At 37.5% G+C, this 15062-nt stretch overlaps 1 long non-coding RNA gene across 1 annotated transcript; it reads right to left on the reverse strand.

Moving 5' to 3' along the window:
- Positions 1 to 6477: 6477 nt before the first annotated feature.
- LOC113345860 lies at positions 6478 to 8729 on the reverse strand. Its single transcript, XR_003358329.1, has 3 exons — positions 8652 to 8729; positions 8001 to 8140; positions 6478 to 6822 (listed from the first exon to the last, which is right to left on the reverse strand). It is a non-coding gene; the product is annotated as an uncharacterized LOC113345860 (long non-coding RNA).
- Between the last annotated feature and the right edge of the window lie 6333 nt (positions 8730 to 15062).

Consider the following 15062-nt stretch of genomic DNA (forward strand, 5'->3'; position numbering starts at 1 on the left):
ACATCATTTGAGAAAATCCTTTATTTTTTACATTGTTTCATATTTTTGGGGTTTCTATCATTTACATAAATATCATTTTTTGTATATTTAGCTGAAGTATATATTTTCAAATATAACTTTATTGATTACGCTAAACTCATGGTTTGAATTTAGGGGTGCATGTATTTTGTGATTAGACAGATCATGAAAATTTGGCTATCACAGGTTGTCGGAGTTTTAATCTATTCACAACTTTTTGGTCTAGAAAGGTGAGATTTTCTCAAGAACCTATTTTTCATTTTGATTTTATCTTAATAGATAAACTTAAAATAGAAACATATAAAATTATTCAGATTACACGTTATAATTTGACAATATATTGCTATTTACAAAATGATCTTACATGTATATAAAAGCCCATGTTCTCCGGGCTTCTGTTTTAAAATCCAGAATAATTTGACTAGAAGTTAGTTTCAAGCATGATTATACATAATTTATATAACACACGTGCTGTAAACCCTAGTTACCTTTATTACATTGCATTTTGTTCACATTTCTGCGCGTATGGCGTTTTATCTTCTAGTCGCCCCTTATAGTTCACATTTCTGCGTTTTATGGCGTATGGCGTTTTGTATGCTAGTCGCCCCTTATAGTTCACATTTCTGCGCGTATGGCCTTTTATCTTCTAGTGCCCCTTGGGCGACTTGTGCGCCTAGGGCCTTAGGGAAATTCCTATGGCAATGGCCAAATCCATTATTTTTTTGAGCCAGGTGGATGGCCAAACTGGTTTTCCCGCTATGGTAAAGCAGTGGGTGTTAGATAGCTTAGCGCGTGTCCTTAATGTAAACGCTAGCACTCAAACGATAAACGCTGGCAGTCGTGGCACAAACACTGGCATTTGTAAAAGAGGCGCTGGCTTTTGAACTAAGGTCGCTAACGACTACTTCTCAACGGCCACCAGAACGACTAGTTTATACCGGCTAGTTTTTGTCTCTATAAATACGGTTCGAGTTTGATCTTACAAATTCACAACAATCTTTCATCCGATCAATCATTTCTTTCAATTGCTTTCAATTTTCAACCATGAATTCTGATTTTTATTCTTCTGAGGAAGATATGGATATGGATGAAATGGAGTATGAAGAAGATGAAGAACTGTGTATGGAGTTTTTGCGTCAAATGGATGAAGATGCAGATCAAGATAGAAGAAGGCGAAATTTTATGTTGCAATTACAATCCGGGACCATACCAAAGTCTTTAGAGCCATATGAAGTTGCGACTAGAATATGGACGTGGCGGAATCGACATTTTTACCACGAAAAGTTGATGCATGATTATTTTAATCATGACTGTGTCTATTCCGAAGAGAATTTTCAGGGACGATTCCGCATGGGCCACAACTTGACGCAAAGGATTAATGCCGAGATTTATCAGGTACAACCTTTATTTAATTATCAGTATAATGCACTACATGTACGAGGCTTTAGTCCCGAGAAAAAGGTCATTGCGGCCCTCTGTATACTATGTTACGGGGTACCAGCGGATTCCACGGATGATTACATCCGTATTGGGAAAAAAACTTCCTTTAGGTATCTCAAATTTTTTTGCGAAACAATAGTTGAGAATTTTGGTCCAACCTTTTTAAGAAAGCCTACTCAGGAACATGTTCAAAGAATAACTGCAGAAAACACCGAGAGGGGTTTTCCAGGAATGCTAGGTAATCTTGACTGCATGAACTGTACGTGGCATGCGTGTCCGGTAGAATGATAAGGGCAATATAAGGGTCATTATCCAAAACCAACTGTAATTTTGGAAGTTTCGGCTACTTACGATTGTTGGTTTTGGCATGCCTTTTTTGTCTCCCGGGTTCAAATAATGATCTCAATGTTTTATATAAGTCACCATTGTTTGAAGATATTAAGAATGGGGTCGCACCACACTATAATTTCACCATCAACGGTCATCACTACACTCGGAGTTATTATCTAGCAGAGGGATTCTATCCAGAATGGTCAAATATGGTTCAATCTTATAAACAAGTAGGTTTTGGACCGAAGTCTTCGAAGGATATGAAGTACTTTAACACCCAACATATGAAATGCAGAAAGGATTTTGAACACGCTTTTGGCACACTGAAAAGGAAGTTTGCCATCTTAGCTGGGCGGGCACGCTTTTTTGATATTCAAGAAATGAACAAAATTATGCTGACTTGTATCATTCTGCATAACATGGTCATTGAAGAAACAAGGCGTGACCCAACCTGGACTAGTTTTCCAGATGAATATTTAACCAATAATCTTGTGGTATAGCATGGGTGTCCGGCAAGAGAATATAGACTTTCCACTGACAGACTCCAAAACCAGGGAATATATGCACAACTAAGATAAGATTTAACTAAGCACCTTTGGGATTTAAGAGGAGCAACAGACGACACGAATGTAGTGATTTTTGTTGTGTTTGTTGTTGTGATCGTTGTCGTGTTTGTTGTGATGTCTGTTGTTGTGATCGTTGTTGTGAGGATGCCATATTTGTTAGAAATGAAATGTGGAGAGATGAGGTTTTTTCTAGTAGATTGAGTCGATATGAATAGTTTTGTTTGAAGATAAAAAATAGAAAACTAAAGACGATATGAAATTGTGTAATTTTGAGGTAGTGATTATGAAGAAGGTGTGAGTTTGAGTCTAGATATGAACTGAATTTATAGAGAAATTAAAAAGAGTATCAGCCGTTGGATTGAAGTAGTCGTTGGCGTTTTTACTATGAACGTTGTCGTTTCAACTTTGGGCCTGCTATTGAAACAAAAGCGCCAGCGCTTTTGTCTAAAACTCCAGCGATTGTGTCTACAACGCGGGCGTTTGATGCAAGCTCGCTCGTCCTAACATAAAATGCTCGCTAGATCCTCCGACTCAATGAGCAAATCAACAAATTTGTTGGTTTGAACATCCATTTTTCATGTTTGTTCATTACAAAGTAAGAGCAAAATGAACAAACTATCTTGTTTGTTCATTCCATAGGAACTGCTCTTAGGCTAGCGACTAGCTCCCCTTTTACAACATAGGACTTGCTGAAATTAAAGGATCAGTGTGAGTAAAAAAGTCTACATCATTTAAACTAATTATTAATAGTTCAGATATTCTTCTCATATCTTTAGTAATTTTCATGGGATACGTGGTAAAATGCCCCAAAATGGACACCAACCTTGTAAAAATGCCCCGGACGTTAGGGAATAGATTGAAATTCCCCAAAATCTTATCAAAATGCCCCAAAATGTTAGTTATTCCGTTAGAGAAGGTTAAGTGGTCAAATTTTCACGCACGTGGCCCCGCACGTGTGAAAAAGTGACCTTTTTACCCTTTTGTCAAATAAGATAACATGCACGTGACTGCTTACGTGTATGCCCCATGGGTATGATTTACTCAGATTGCGACACGTGTTGTTCTAACAATTGGATGGTCATAGATGGAGGGGTGTGATTTACTGAAATGGCGGCTTCATTTTAACAAATGACCAGCGTGTCCTATTAACTAGGATTGCGACACGTGTGACAAGAATTCAAATTAACGGCTACAAATTCCGACCGTTGCTATAACGGTCATCTTCTTCTCTCGCCTGACTTATAAATTGATAACATCCAAAAACAAAAAAAAAACAGTATATTGGCTGCTTTTTTTTATGCATAATGGCTCGTACCTCAAGGGTCGAAATGAAAATGGTAAGTTCAATTTCAATAATTTTTCAAAGAAGAACACAGTTGGGGGTTAGTAGTATCAATAATGAATTTAATTTTCATTAATTTGCAGAAATGTGAGACGTGCAACGGTTTACATCATCAATCTATTGATTGTCCTTGGATCTACAAAAGGTGTAAATTAGTTCCTTGTAATGGGATTCAAAACTTATAAATGTCAAAGATGGTGCTAATTCAGGGAAGAAATTCTTCTCTTGCTCTAATCCTATGTGTTCATACTTCGAATGGTTTGATGATGCTACTGATGCAATTAAATCCAAGGTACCTCAGTACAAAGGAGGTTGGATGCTTGTGCTGGTGATCAGAAATTTGCTCATTGTCCTTGGCCACAGACTCCTTGTATAAACCTCAAATGCAATTCAACTAAGGTGAGGATGTGACAGATCAAACATCATGGAATTATGGTATTGGCTAACTAAAATGCCAAAAATGTGAAGATTTCCAATGGGTGTCTGATGCAATCTTTATGGAGAAACAAAAGCAATTTACTGAAGATCAAATTTGTGCACAATTAAAAGATAAAATGAAGATAAAGTGCACAATTAGAAGATAAAGCACCGATAAACTGGAATTATGTCAACTCATGTCAAAAAAGTTTAACGTAATGCTAGTTTGCAGTTAAGAGCATTTTAAATGAAATGAGATGAATTAATAAACCGGCTACTAGTATGTCTTCCATTAAAAATTCATAGGTTTATAAATGCTAAAAGACATAAAACAGGACTCAACATTTTTATTCTTGATATTTAGAGTTAGGCTTTCTGACCCTTTTTGATGATGGTTCAGTAATGTTGATTGTTTGGATAGAAATATTAACAGTACCATTATAAGTCTGGTTAAAACAGGCAGTAGAAGGTGTAGAAGAAGTAGATGGATGTGGTACCTTCCTTTTAGCTCCAACATCATCTGCAGTGGAGGAGGATGGTGCAGTTGTCTTACACTTTTTTTGGGAACCTGATAGACACATTTTTGTGTCTAAGTTGTCCTCAATTTTTTACATTGTTAGTGCTTGATTTTATACTTATTTGGTTATTTTATGTCTTTGTAGTATTTTTAGAGAAATAAACTCGTGCGGCAAAAGTTGGCTCGAAAAATGGTGTTTTACATCCCAAGATAAAGTACTAAAAGCACCCCAGAAATGCACAGGAGGGGTCCCAAAAATGTGTTGGAAACACCCCAGAAAAAGTGTTAAAGGCACCTCAGAAAAGGCGTTAAAGGCACCCTCATTTTGGATAAGGGAACCCCAGGGCACCCAGTTGTTAAAGGCGCCCGTACTTTGGATATGGGCACTTCATCTTCTTCATTTGAATGTTGAATTTTGGCGGGAAAATGGCTGCAGAATTAGGGTTAGAGAATTGGTGGTGTTTTAATGAGACTAAAGCGCTGAAACTAAATGGGTTTTCTCTAACTGAACTAACAGAGATGGTAATGTGCTCTGCTTTCATTAAGTTTGGCTAGATAGTCACCTATTGATGAAAACAGAAGAAAGGTTTTGGTGGGAAAATAGTTACAGCAAGAAAAAAATTTAGGGTTTGATTTGTAGACGATTATGGATTGATTCAACCGATGAATTCTCCTGGGCTCGATATATTAGGACTAACCAGGCCTGGTACATGTGTTTATCTCGACTAAATTGGGTTGAATCATCGATGGGAGAAAAACAGAGGAGTATAATCTCGGTGGAAGAAAATCACGGCATTACAACAAATTTTGACGTGTACTCACGTGTTTGGATAGAGTTGGGATGTTGCAGAAACGTGAAGGAGTTAAACAAGGAATACTATGCACGTAATTAACAGTTGCGGACGCGTGCAGGGGAAGAAAATGGAAAGAAAATATCCCCGAGAATATTTTCCTCACTGCCTAATACAAAGATATTACTGCGAGTTATTATGGATGATTTTCTTCACCTGTTGAGTATAAATATCCTCTTGGAGTCTCATAGAAGGGATGTCGAGAGTTTGGGTCGAGAGGGGAGCCAGAGAAGCATAAATCACGAATTTCCCAAACTCGGTTTCTGCTGCTGCTGCTGAAGAACACGAAGAACATGAAGAGCGGACGGCCCAGAACCTTCGTTCTTCAACAGTGACAGCGACAATAGGGTGAGGGTCGTATGCGACAGTGACAAAAGTATAAACCTTCTATCGTTGTTTGTAACAGTGCTTTGCAACAATTATAAACGTTGCAAACACTCTATTTTCACCATTTTCTCCCATTTTCATCCATTGTAAACACCATTTGAGCCATAAATAAATATTTTGAGCGTGTTCTCATCATGATGAGCTAAACCCAACACTGGGACGACGGAGGAGGTTGAATTTCATACATGGGTAAATTTATTTTATTCTTTTTTTATGACTTTTGCATTAATTTAAAATTGAAATATGATTTTGATTAATTAGTTATCATTTTATTTGATGGGGCATGCTTGCTTAAATGTTTGATGTCCCATTCTTACGATTTATAACTAATGTTTTGAGAATCTACTTTGGCAAAATCAGAGTCCATGTTAATTTTATTGAGTTTTAATTGTTAAAGAATATATGAATGAACCTTGTGTTGTGAATTCGTCCAAATCCTTAGTCCCAGTACCTCTCGCCCACATTGTTAATATTTTTGTATATATTTTTTTTTTAATTAAATCTAAAAACTCTGCTTTCACAAGTCTTAGAGTTCGAATCTTATTTATCACTACAACCACTTTTGAAAACAATCAGAACCATCTGTAGAAGAAGATGGTGTAGTAGCAGTTGCCTTGCCCTTTGACAATGGTGGTACATCAACAGATTTCTTCGATGCAGATGTTGTTGCAGTAGTTGGTGAAGACAAGACCTTCCTCATCTTTTTTGTTGGTGCAGCAGTAATACAAAACTCATCTCCATTAACAGAACACTCCATTCTAAATTTTTCTTCTTTGGATTAGAACCAACTGGAGGACCTTGACAGGTAAGGATGTTATGATCAAGACCTTTACATACACTGCACTTTGTTACTCTTTTTCGTGGCTTGTTCTTCTCATACCAAGACTTCTTTCTTTTGACACAAGGTATTCCCTTATCTCTCAATCTGTGTGGATGTATAATGTTGAAATCAGTCTGCAAACAAAATAAAATTAGGGTTAGTATACTTTAAATGCACAGATCTAGAGAATAATGATAAAAATAATTATACAATAAAGTAAAAATACTAAAGTAGATAATATTATTCAATGAAAAGATTCTCAACACAAAAATAATCGAAATCAAACAGTGGATAAAGTTAAAGCAGTTGAAAGCATGTGAAAGTTATCAAACCTTATTTGGTAACTTTCTTGCATTCACATGCCAATCACATTTTTGGGAATCCTTGTAAACACAGTAAGAATAGTGTTTGGTCCTATCTCCCTTCTTCACAAAAAAAATCCCTATGCTTCAACACTACATATTCCCTTAGATGATCTCTGTAAGCTTGCATGCTTCCAAAATCCAACCAGTACTTATTTCACCAGGTTCAACATCTGGAACATCTTCATTTATCATTTCTAGACGCTTTGATCCTTTAAATGCTGACCAAAATCTTCTTGCCACTTTGTTTCATCCTCTTGAGTGACTTCATATATAGGGCCTTCATCATCTGCAGCTACATTCATTGGTGCACTCTGGTCTTCATTATAAGCACCTATATTGAACTCTTCATTGCAATCACCAGGATCATTACCAATATCTATACCTCTAGCACATATAGAAACCCAATCTTCATAATTGTACCTTTCTTGTGCTTCATCTTCTTCTTCACTTTCATCTTCACTGTCATCTTCACCTTCCTCTTCATCTCCATCTTGATATTCCTTAAACAGAAAGTCCGGCTTATCATCAGGCGCAATCATCTATATGTATATTAGCAAAATTTCACCTGGTCATGTTCATACCTATATACTTGGTTTGTCTGCAACAGATGCTTGTGTAGGAATAACTTGCTCTTCATGCATCTTAACCTCAACCTTTTTATTAAGTCTTGGACTCCTCCTAACCTCAACCCTTTTACTAACAATCTTCTTCTTCACTGGAGTTGTCACCTCAGTCATACCACTAACCCCACTAACACTAGCAGTATCACAATCGAAACTCCATTCTACTGTTGTAGGAATAATTGGAGTAAACCACAGTCTGATATTATTGGCTTCATCTGGTTTCCCATTATTCCAAAATGAAATAAAAAATTTCTCTGATTCACACTTATCACATGCATTCTCATCCTCATCATTAAAAAAAACAATTCAAGTTTGGATCCATACCTTGTTCATTTACCAATCTTCTCTTTATCATAGCCATGAATTTGTCTCCACTTGTACCAGCTTTACAACCATAACAATAAAAGTCCTTATATACGCCACTTATATCATTTTTCCAGAAATCCCTATCTTCACTACCCATTCTGAAACATTGAACAAAAATAAAATGCAATAAGTCACTAGCATATGAACTTCCAGCTGAATTTTCAACTTTCACTAGCATATGTTTCAACACACTAAACACAGGTTATAAATCAGAGGCACAATTAAACCTAAATTAACACACCAAACAACTCATTTAGTCGAATAGATTCTGATATAGAGAGATTCAGAGGAACAATTAAACCTCAATCATATAAACCGATTTCATCTGCTAAAAATCGAAAAACCCAAAATTATAATCCCTAATTTCGTTTCTTTCAAACCCTAATTACAGTTCTTGAAACCCTGAACCCTAATTACAGCTTCTGAAACCCTGATTTAATTTCAAGTCTCTGAAACCCTAATTACAACTTCTGAAACCCTAAATACAACTTCAGAAACCCTAAATTATTAATTTCCTCTCTGAAACACTAATTACAAACACCATTTTCACGAATCGAAAATCGGAAATCGTAAAACAAAATTAGGGTTTTAAGAAGAGAGGGAAATTACCTGTTCTTCACTGTGTAACAAACGCGGTCTTCCCTAACGTCTCATCTATCTTCTCTGCTCGATCTCCTTTTTCGCTGATCTTCTCTGTCTCTCAAGCAATCTTTGTCTCTCGATCTCTCTATGTATCTCTATATCTTTCTCTCTCTCTATCGTTCTGTTTTTTTTTTTTGTTTCTGTGGCTGAGACTGAACCCCGATAGAAGATAAGAGTATTACCACACTGCAGTACACGTGTCTGTCACTGTAACGTGTCAACGGTGTACAATGCATACGTGTCACACATCGCCCACGTGTCGAATGTTTACATACTGTCATTTTCATCGAAGGGCAAAAATGACAATTCGCAATAAAGTTGACTGGTCAAACAGGGGCATTTGGACGCATTTTGACCATTTAAGGCAAAACTAACGTTTTGGGGCATTTAAATCTATTCCCTAACGTCCGGGGCATTTTCATGAGGTTGATGTCCATTTTGGGGTATTTTACCACTTATCCCAATTTCCATTTCCTAATGATTTTTTACGAATAATACGGAATGGAAGTAGCAATGAGCAGCCCATACATCCAGCACAAGTGACTTTACCTTTACATTATTTGACGTTGACTTAAACGCCTGCAAATAAATTCCATGTTTCTGTTTTGGCTAAAGAACAAATTCCGGTTCTATATCTGAACGGAGGTTCAATTTAAAATCTGATTCATTAAGTTTTCAGCCGTTACATTCATGGTGATGCCATTTTACATGCTCCATCTCTGGTCAGAAGATATATACATGTTACTTTACAGAAATGCAAATACACACACTTTACAGAAACAAGAAATTAAGCATAATAGAATAAGATACCATCTCTGCAACATTTCTTTAACCGATAATTGAATTCACTCATGAACATAATCAATCCTTCAAAAAGAAAACTAGTCATAACATCAAAAACAATTTGAAGCACATTTATTACAATGGAAGCAACAGCTTTATAAAATAAAAATTCCTGATATATACCTGAATGTAAATGCCCTGGAAATCTCATTAGAGGGGGATGTTCTACAGCTCAACTGCTCACCCTAGTTGCACAGAGGTGTCGGCAATAAAGTCAATGTCTGCTGACATGGTTGCACAAGTGCCGCAGTCTTCTCTTTTCCTTAAACTGGTAACTAGGAAAGGGGCTTAACACAAATGCCTTGATGAAATGAGAAGCATTATATGGACGGTTAGAAACCCTATCCAATGTGGATCCTCCAGTTTCGATATTGTGGGTACTTACATGATACGAATTAGTACTAGTGAAGATTTCCAAGGTCACTACACTTTCAGTTATGGAATCAAAAGCTACAGGCCGAAAGATATAGTCAAGACTGAAATTGTAAGGCCGTGTGTAGTGGAAACGGCAAACCCATACGTCGTCATCATCTTGCAATACCAAAATAATCATCTGCAAAGGATACAAGCAATAGACCCTTTGAACTCTGTAAGACATATTTCACTACATGATTTAACAACTTCTTCAGGTAATACAATCACCCTACAATGTTGCTGATTCCCACTGTCACCGCCAGTATCTTCAATGTTGTTGTTTTTAATGTCAAGTGCTAAAATTCTGTTATCTTTACTTTCATTCCAGTAAAAGACTCCATTAACGCCAACCATATTAGTATTTCTTCTTCGTAAGAGTTCTGGCATAGAAACCTCCTGATCACACGAAACCTCATAAGCAGTCCAATTGCCCAAATCCGAAGAGTATATTTCGATGTTGAAATTTCTTTTCGCTTTGCGGGATACGGATCACTTTATAACCCATTTCAGAAGACGACGAGGCACAAATCAAACCCATGAAGACACTAATGTTAGAAGTAACTACTGGTTTGGGTAACATAACATATTTTTTTAAAAGTGGATTACATACGTATAACTCTGTTTGTTAATGTCTAGTTGTTGAACATACTGCGATATAGTCGCTTACAGGAAAAGTAGTATCATATATGATTGTCATACATGGATTGAAATCATTGGTTTTCATCCACGCAGAAATAAAGTTTGGATCTGAAAGAATCGAATACCATTGTTTGGAAACTAACCTCAATTGAAAGATCAATCTCCAAGTAAGACGGAGGAAAATCTCGAACAAGACATCCCCATTTCTACAGAAGTAGACTCAGAAATCAAGTTCATTTTCTTGGCCATAGTTTTCTTCTTCTCTCTTCCCTCTTCTTTGCCAAATTTCCCCCTTATTATCTTGGTTTAGAAATGTCAGGGTTTTAGCCGGACTTGTACTCCTTGTCAGTTAGCCTAGCTAATTATTTCTTCAACCTATGAGCATTAAATTATCTTAATCTTAGCATTTCATCATTCACTTAAAATTGACTTCAAGACCGCACTGAAAAGTGTCGGTAAACTTGATCCTCAGTCATACATTTTCTTAGGTATTTTATCAAACAGTTGGCAGACAGACTCCCATTCCAAACTAGACATACATTACATGATAAAACAGCAATAAATATGTGAGGATTTGATTTCATACACTAGAAATTTGGGAATTCGAACAAAAAGAAGAAGAAGAAGAAGTTGGAAGCCTAGTTAGTAAGTTCGCGAATGATTCGCGAATCATTCGCGAATTTTTCCGTATCACGAATTTTACCGTCTTATTCGTGTACGTTTGCAACTCCGAACCCAAATCGCGTATTATGTGGCATTCCCGGATTATTCGCGAATCGTTCACGAATTTTACGTATCCCGAATGATACGTCCGCTTAATTCGCCATAAATTCTTTAGCTTTTATTTTTCAAAGACTCCATTTTTTGGGCTTTACTGCCTCCCGAGCATACACGACCGAATATTAGACGTGTTGTAATTTTTATGAAACAAAAACGACTGAACAAATTTGAAGGTGAAGGTGAGAGAGATCTCAAACTCACTAACCAAGCATCTAAACCACCATACGACGTCCTCTTGGATAACCAATGTTGTATATATTATTAATATCATCATATTGAGTTTATTTTTTCCTTAAATAACTCACACATGCATAAAAATTGGTCTATGACCTTATAAATACAAATTATTTGTTATATATAGATACCGAATTTTCAGAGCCGAACTCACATTTACAAATCGAATTATACACGTACGTATGCCGTTCCGAATTAATGACGAATCACGTCCCGTTAACCGAATTTTGGACCGAATTTGGATTTTACAAAACCGTATAATACTCGTACGTTTGTCGTTCCGTATGTTTGCCGAATCCCGAATTGCTAACTAGGGTTGGAAGAAGAAACTCACATCGATGGAAATTGAAACTTCTGTGTGTATGGATGGAAAGTATAGTCATTGGGTTGGGGTGGAAATAGTACCTTTAGGGGTATTTATGGAAATATTTTTCTCAGCAAATGAGCTGAGTTCAAATATACAAGAATGCATACAAACGCAGGTTAAGCTTCAATCAACATAGAAAAATTGGAACTACTAATTCTCTCAACTATCTAGTTGCTCGACATCGCTTTTGGCTAAAATATGGTCTGGCTTGCAGATGCTATCAATAGTACCAAAGGGGCCAAGGGAGCAAGATTTTAGAGATATTGGAAGAGATGTTCTAGCAGTACTGCGCAAAAAAATATATACCATTTCTGAAGCATTTATATAACCAATAATAGAATCGACTCATGAACACAAAGAGACACCATTGAGTCTTAGAATGATGAATCCTCCAACGGGAAAAAAAAACTAGTTAACTTGAAAAGCAATATGAAGAACATTTATTACAATAAAAATTCTTGATACCTGTGTGCAAATGCCCTGGAAATCTCATTAGAGGGTGATGCTCAACTGCTCAGTCTAGTTACGGAAAGAGGTGTCGGCAACAGAGGTAACACAAACGCCTTGATTGAATTATTTGGACTATCAGCAACCCTATCCAACTTGGATTTTCCAGCCTCGATATTGTAGGTGCACACATGATATGTTTTAGCATTAGCAAAGATTTCCAAGATCACAACATTTTTAGTTGTAGAGTCAAAAGCTAAAGGCCGGAAGATATAGTCAAGGGTGTACTTTTATGGCCGTGTAAAATGGAAAGGGCGAACCCATACGTTACTAGTGTCATCATCATTATCAGCTTGCAGTACCCAAATACTCAACTGTGTTGTATCGAAATGTATAAAACTAAACCATTGTTTGATGCTGCTAAAATGAATAACTTATTTGGTGGATGCACTTTTGAAGTAACGAAATCTAGAGAAAACATACCCGATATGAATTTTGAATAATTATCTATGGATGAACTCGTGACATAATTGGTTACAGATAAAGTCGTATCATATATGAATTTCATCCATGCAAAAAAGAAGTTTGGATCTGAAAGAATTGATAACCATTGTTTAGATACTAACCTCATTTGGAAGATCAATCTCCATGTAAGACGGAGAAAAATCTCAAACAGGATCTCCCCATTTTCTACATAATGAGAATCAGCAAACAAGTTCATCATCTTCTTCCCATAGCTTTCTCTTGGTTGATGGGTAATGTCGCCTTGTCCTTCACAGAAGGATCCTTGGCAATATATCTTATTTCCTCAAATCTGTTTAGTCAATACAAGAAATATCTTGTTACCGGTAAATAAGGGAAATATATTCTATTACACCCCCTTAGTTTGAGCAGGAGAGGAGCAAACGCTTAGACTAGACCGAAAACGAGTAAATAATTATCTTGGAAGATCCTTGGTGAAGATATCAACATACTGATTGTCAGAAGGGATGTGCAAGACATGAATGTCACCAATACGAACACGTTCACGAACAAAGTGTATGTCGATCTCCACATGTTTTGTGCGTTGATGTTGAACAGGATCGCCAGACATGTAGACAACACTCACATTGTCACAATAAACCATAGTAGCACGCCGTAATGGTATATGTAACTCAAGAAGTAAATTCCGAAGCCAGGTTGTTTCAGCCACAACATTTTCCACTCCTCGATATTCAGCTTCAGCACTAGAGAGGGAAACCGTTGCCTGACATTTGGAAGACCAAGAGACGAGGTTGTCTCCAAGAAAAATGCAAAAACCAGAGGTTGATCGTCGTGAATCGGGATAGCCCGCCCAATCAGCATCAGAGTATGCATTTAGGCCAGAAATAGCGGAAACCGATAAGAACAAACCATGATCAATAGTGCCCTGAAGATAACGAAGTATGCGCTTATGGGCTTGCATGTGAGGCTCTCTAGGGTCATGCATGAATAAACAAACCTGCTGAACCGCATAAGATATATCCGGTCGGGTGAAGGTAAGGTACTATAATTCCCCGGCCAAACTCCTGTATAAAGTAGGATCCGCAATTGCAGGACCAGAAGTAGCACTGAGCTTGGAGTGAGTGTCGACTGGAGTTGTTACTGGATTGCATTCGGTCATGGATGCACGAGCAATGATGTCCTTTGTATATAGTGACTGAGACAAACACACTCCTGAGGATGAACGAGTAGCAGTGATACCCAAAAAATGATGTAACGGGCCAAGATCAGTCATAGAAAATTTGTGTTTCATCAGGTCAATAAAACGGCATAGAAGAGCATCAGTAGAGGCTGTGAGTAGTATATCATCAACGTATAATAATAGGTATACGACATCTCGTCCTGACCGATAAATAAAGAGTGAGGGATCACATACACTACCCCGAAAACCACAGCTGGTGATGAAGTTCGCAAATCTCTGAAACCACGCTCGAGGCGCCTGTTTGAGACCATAAAGAGATCTACGCAGTTGGAAAACATAGTATGGGCGTGTAGGGTCAACAAATCCCGGAGGTTGATGCATATAAACTGTCTCGGCCAAGTCCCCATGAAGAAAAACATTCTTGACATCCAAGTGGTATATGGGCCAAGATCGTGAAGTAGAAATGGTGAGAACGGTGCGAATAGTGGCAGGCTTAACAACTAGACTGAATGTCTCAAAAAAATCAACCCCAACCTGCTGCGATTTACCATTGGCAACAAGACGGGCCTTGTGACGCTGCAAGGTACCATCTGCATGAAACTTGTGACGAAACAGCCACATGGAGCGAATAATATGAGCATCAGGGGGTCTCGGCACTAGGTCCCAAGTGTTAGTTTTCAACATGGCAATGAACTCATCTAGCATGACTTTATTCCAGTTTGGATCCCTAAGGGCATATAGGTGAGACTTAGGCAGACGGGAGATGTGCTGTTGTGTTTGAACATGAAGGTTCAATCTGTGAGTTGGACGGAAAATTCCATGAGATGCACGAGTGACAGGACGAATAGAAGTAGCAGTGTAAGTGGTTGAAGTGGTAGGCAATCATGAGGGAGTTTCAGTAATGGGACAGTTTGAGACTGTAGGTATGTTGGTAGGTGTCGTACAGGCAGGAATGAAATCATAAATAGGAGCAATGGAAGTCGTGGCTGCA

This window comes from Papaver somniferum, unplaced genomic scaffold, assembly GCF_003573695.1.
Source record: "Papaver somniferum cultivar HN1 unplaced genomic scaffold, ASM357369v1 unplaced-scaffold_84, whole genome shotgun sequence".
In the NCBI taxonomy this organism is placed as follows: domain Eukaryota; kingdom Viridiplantae; phylum Streptophyta; class Magnoliopsida; order Ranunculales; family Papaveraceae; genus Papaver; species Papaver somniferum.